Source organism: Gordionus sp. m RMFG-2023, chromosome 2 (assembly GCF_954871325.1).
Source record: "Gordionus sp. m RMFG-2023 chromosome 2, tfGorSpeb1-WG-v2, whole genome shotgun sequence".
Lineage (NCBI taxonomy): Eukaryota > Metazoa > Nematomorpha > Gordioida > Chordodea > Parachordodidae > Gordionus > Gordionus sp. m RMFG-2023.
The window spans coordinates 46,750,924-46,756,938 of NC_088776.1; positions in this window are offsets into that span (position 1 = coordinate 46,750,924).

The window sequence follows — 6,015 nt, forward strand, 5'->3', positions numbered from 1 at the left end:
TTAATATATAGCATTTTTTTAGTCACATAAAGTTTTGAAAAAAATCACTATTTGAAAATGGGCATTATATGTTTATGCTATTCATAAACAAACAAAAACAGCTATATTAAATAAATTACGAATGCAAACAAAATATAAGGTAAGAAATATAAATAAATTCGAAATCAAATTTAGTAAATAAATTATCGTTTAATAAAATATTAAATTGCCGAAATTGGTGTATCATAAAGAGATTCTTTTAGCATTCAGAGAGATTATTGCAAGATATACTGACACACATTTTTTCCAAAAAAATTCCAAGCTAAATTATAAGGGTTTTGTTTTTTTCTAAAAAAATAAATGCCTCCTCTTCTGATATAAGTAAAATATAGCATTTTTTTAAAGATGGATATCATTATAATTCTTTCTTTTGCAGTAAATGTTATGTGTTATTTTAGCTATCATATGAATTTGACGGATCATTCTTAATTTAAATGTTCCTTTTTGCCAGTATCCTCTAGAAACCCCACATGGGTACTGACTATATGTATGTTAACTAAGAGAATACCCCCTTGTGAATTTAATAACGATATTGATTCGTGCCCCTTATTGTGTTAGAGGACTCTGCTTTCTGCATCTATTATGATAAATGAGTTTTCATCTTAAATTCCTAATTAAAATTATTAAAATGGTGTAAAATAATCAGAATTAGCACCAAAATATTTTAAATAAATTTTTATATTTATTGCTAACGAAAATATTAAATATCAAATTATTATAATATTAATTATATAATAAGAGTATTACTTGGAGTTCTGTGATTGGAAATGCGACCAATGAACAGCTTTGTTGTTTTACATGTTTTCTTAAGGCAAATAATATCTGAGCTATCATATGCATTTATCCTTATAAATCTGTTTCGATTTCACTAAGAATAAAAATTTTGCTGTAGATCCCTTTTACCTGAAAGGTGATTGTACAGACTCGTGGTGTGTGTGCTATAATACGAGTTAACCAGATTCTACTCCTTATTTAAAGGTTTTAAATATTGCTTTTCTATTTTACACATTATTTAGAATAAAGGGCTTTTGTTGACATCAATTATACTCTGATAATGGGTGGGGGCAATTTTATTAACTCGATAGATTTATGATCGACATAATAAAAAATCGAATAATGAACCTAGCAGCGTCGGTCAATGTAATCGGCATTTTTCTTAGCAGATAAAATTGTTAGCGGCCGAGCCATGATCCGGAGGTGTCTTGCTACGAGAATTTTATGATGGCCGATTTTTTTTATTGAATTTGATAAGTCAAATAAATTCATGCAAATAAATTAATATTATATGTTTTTGCCTCATATTTTCACGGCAAAATTTAAAAAAAGGGGTCTCATAAGATTTTATTCCCCTACAAGGAAAATCCTAAGCTATCCTGGTTAAAAAAATGTAAACAATATGGAGTATAAATTAAACATTATGTTATGAAATAAGGATTGTCAGTAAAACCACTATAATTAATTTATGATATATATTAATTGATCCACATCAAGGTCGAACCCCCAGTCCAGTCCGCAGTAAGGTCATTGATAAAATAGATGTCCAGATAGTGGCCCGAAAAATATTAATTTTAATGAATCTAAAAATAAATAGAGTTTAAAAAAAAAGTATGTGAGAATTTTTACCAGGGATGTGAACCCGAACCCGGACCCTTTTTAAAAGTGGAGGGCCCAAGTGTTATAAAAATTTTTAAAAATAAATTTTTTTAATATAATTTTTTTAAATTTTATTAACTATTTTGTGGAATCTTTTATTTTATCTTCCCGTGTTTCTTTCAATTTTCTTCCTGAACTTCCATTTTTATTTAGAGATTGATATCATAAATTATTTTTCAGTGTAATAATATTTTATTATGTTAATTAGAAATACGTTGATTATTTTGAAAGTAAATTATTTTGTAGTACTAGAAATAATATTTTAATTTAAATGATAATGCACAACACTTTGGTCCTCAATTTGTATGATGCTAAAACGATTATTAAGTTTGAAAGATTTCTGTAAAGATTTCATTATAGGAGCATGTGAAGTCATTTTGTCGGAAGATGATTGGTGCCAATTAAAGGACCTTAATAATGTATTAGTTCCTTTAAAAATAACAATATTAAGATTACAATCAGAACAATTATGTTTATTAGATGCTGATTAGATTTGGAAAAATTTATAGTCCTTTTATATGAAATATTAGAAAACATAAAAATTCGAGAGCAACAATATTTGCAAAATAGTGTTGTATATGCTTCTATATATTTAGATCCTCGATATCAAGTTTTATTGAGTATTGAGCAAAAACAAATGGCTAAATATCATCTTATGCATTTAGGCATAAGCAAAACTCCATTATTTACAATATATTGTAGGCTACGACAATACCTATTGGTTGTAGTGATAATAATGATAGCAACATTGATGATCTTAAAATTTTACTTTTAGATAGAGAAAAAAAAATCAAATTATCATCAGATAAAAAGGAGGATCAAAAATGCCTATTGAATCTTTAATAGTAAAGTTCTCAGAAGTTAAGAGAATAAATAAGGATATAAATATTTTAAAATTCTGGAAAGAAAATTCTTCAATATATCCAGAATTATATATCTTATCTAGAATCTTCATGGCTGTATCGGCGACACAAGTACAATAATTTTGTAAAGATAACTATCTATTTTAGGTAAGGGTAGAACGTGAATTTTTATCATTGAAATATACATTGTCTACTGTACGTGGAAATCTCAAGGATGATATTTTAGAAGATATTATGTGTGCAAGAATAAAACTAAAATATAAATTATTTCATTTTTAAATTTTTCATTTGTAAATTATGAATATAATAATAAATGAATAAAAAATAATCTTATTTTGAGTCATTATTTTTAATTTCCCTGAACCTGGACCCGAACCCGGAAATGGACCCTTTTTTTTGTCGAAAGGTTCACATCCCTGATTATTACCATTCATTTTAACATCATCCTTTAATAAATAGAATAAAATATTATATTTATCAAGGTTATTGCTGAATATATAAATTTAATACATAACATTAAAATAGAGAATTTAATCAATATTTTGCTTATGAGATTTCTGCCTTATAAGCTTTCTAAAAAATTTGGACTGCGAGATGTAACGCACAAGGGTTGGCTTAAATCTATATTTGATAGAGGTGATAATCCATAAAGTGTAGTGTTTTTAATTTGACTACTGCTTCATATTATAAATAGTTGTTTATTTTGATGTTCAACTACATATATTTTGAGTTACTTTATATCTAAAAAAATGGAAGCGGGTCGGACCTACAAATTTAGCTGGGCTTGGAAAAATCTAAATTCAAACAGAACCAGGCCTAAAAAATTATGCCACTTGTAGACCTCCAGAAGGGATTCCGGTCCAGCCCCTATATCTGAGGTTTGGTCTGGACTTGCGGATTAATATGAACGTAAACTACAATAATTTTCAAATAGTTCAACTAACGATGAATGTAATACCCATTGGTATACTTTACATAATATCTGAAGAGGCAAATTGAATTATAAAAATAAATCAATAAATAGATATCAACCGATTATATCTCAAAGTAGTGTATTACAAGATCGACCTTTTTTACGATCCACGGGACCGATGGTAAGATCGTGAATAAAGTATAGAATTTACCAGTGGTCCGAAAAAAAATCCTTCATATTCTTTTTTTGCCTAATTTGGACAATCACAAAAATTTATAAAATGCATTTAAATAAATAAGAAAAAATAAGAAGATGGGAAATTTTTACTATTTAATATTTTGTAAATAATAGATTAAGATAGCTAACATCATAAAACAGGCCGAAAAACTTCTATTTTTCAGGTGTCTAATTCAAACAAGGAAAAAACTAGGAAACTCTAATTAAGATATCGTGTTTAGTGTTTTACAAACTAGTTATAACCAAGAAAATCAGATAATTCATTGTATTTTTGCAGTAATTAATATTTTTGATAAAACATATGTCTTATTAAATATATTGATTTAATTTTTGATTTTTTTTTAAATTTCAACACAATATTATATATTTTATTCATTGCCATATAAATGATAAATATAATTAATTATATATATATATATATAATATATAATTATTTTTCTCTTTTTAAAAAAAAAAATTAAAAGCCCGGCCAGAGATTTTTTTGTCCCAGCCTAGATATTTAATCTTTTATGGCCCACTCGGATTTTTTAAATCATATTATTTGGTTCTTCCAGGTCTGCAGGTATCTGAAAAAGAGTTTTAAAATGCTGAAATGGCGTCTTTGGTTACTTTGATTGAACTCAAAAATGATCTTATATCACATTAATCTCTAAAGTTCTGATGATTTTCCAAACGAACTTGACATATCTACATAATAGAGAACACGAAATTATATTTTAAAAGGTAACAACATGATTAAAATATCATTTGTAAAATCCAGGTCTACCCGATTTTCTGTTCAATAATTTAATTCTTAAGCTTCCTTTTCTTTTAATTTTTCGAATACCATTAATCGAATATATAAACTATATACAATTCAATCAAATGGTGTTAAATAAATGTTAATTAATTTCTTGAGTCATTAATAGGTAATAAACTTGTTTTAGAATCTATCTAATAAAATAAGGGCTGCTTAATAGGTCTTATTAAGAAAAATATGAGCAAATAATAATATAATGAACAAACTATATTCTGCCGATATTATAAAAATTTCAATTTTTTATTAACTTAAACAAGTATCATGCTAACTCTGTGAATTATAAAAATAAGTCAATTATTTTATATAAAGAGTCCATTGGACTAGTGTTGTTAAAAAGTCGAGTTTTTACCACTCAGAACTCAAGTTGGAATGGTAAAACGAAATTTAATTGAGCGGCTCAATGAGCTACATGAGTTGGCTCGATGATTTAGCTTCAGAGTGAGCTCGATAAGTCTGCTAAAATTTATTATTTCGACCTGCTATTATTTATTCCACGAGAAAAATATTAAAAAATTTCAACCACTTTGGCTTTGCCCGAATTAAATATTTTTAAATTAGAAATTCTAAGACTTATGTATGTTCTTGTGAGAAGTTAACCGTGCTATTATTATCTGACCATTCTATTATTATCTGACCCATGCTGTTATCTACTCCCCAGCTGTAGCGTCAATGACGAATATGGGGTGCACAGGGACTTGAGCCCCCCGTAAGTTTTTATATCTAAAGACCATTTTAAAATAGCTAAAATAAATAAGGTCATTTTAAAAATGTTAGGTTAAAAAGGATCATTTTCAAAATGTTAGCTTAAAAAAGACTATATTAAAAATGCTATCTATAAAAAATTTCATTATCAAAACAATTTTGAGCCCCCTGAGTTTGTAAAGTAGTGATACCCCTGATCACCAAGGACTCATTGAGTCGACTTATTTAAATTCATGCAGCTCATTGAGCTGCTTTTTTCAAATTAGTTTTACTATTCAGAACTTGAATAGAATTTAGGCTAAATTGACCGCGTAGCCGTTTAACAATACTACTTTGGATGCGATTGGTGAGTAATGTTTTGTTTTTTATTTGATAAATTATAGAATATAAGCAAACAATATTACAAAATTTTATTTGTAGGAAGGGGGAGGGGTTGCCAGGCGATCAATAGATCTTAGCTATTAAATCCCATACCTCCCTAGTATATTTCCAAATAATGATTAGATAAAATGAACATGTTGTTATAGCAAATATAAAGCTTAAATATTTGAGTATGTTCCTTAAATATTAATTTAAATCATTTATTTTAAATTTTGCTAGGGAGTTACTAAGGCGTATACATATATCCATACACAATATCAAAGTCCTGTCAGAAAAGTAAAATAACGCATCTACTTAATTATAAAAAACCTGGATATAGGTTGGAGCTAGATTTATATTATAAATTACCTGGATATAGGTTGGAGCTAGATTTATATTATAAATTGATGTATTCCATACCATTGATCTTTCATTTTTTTTAAAAAAAT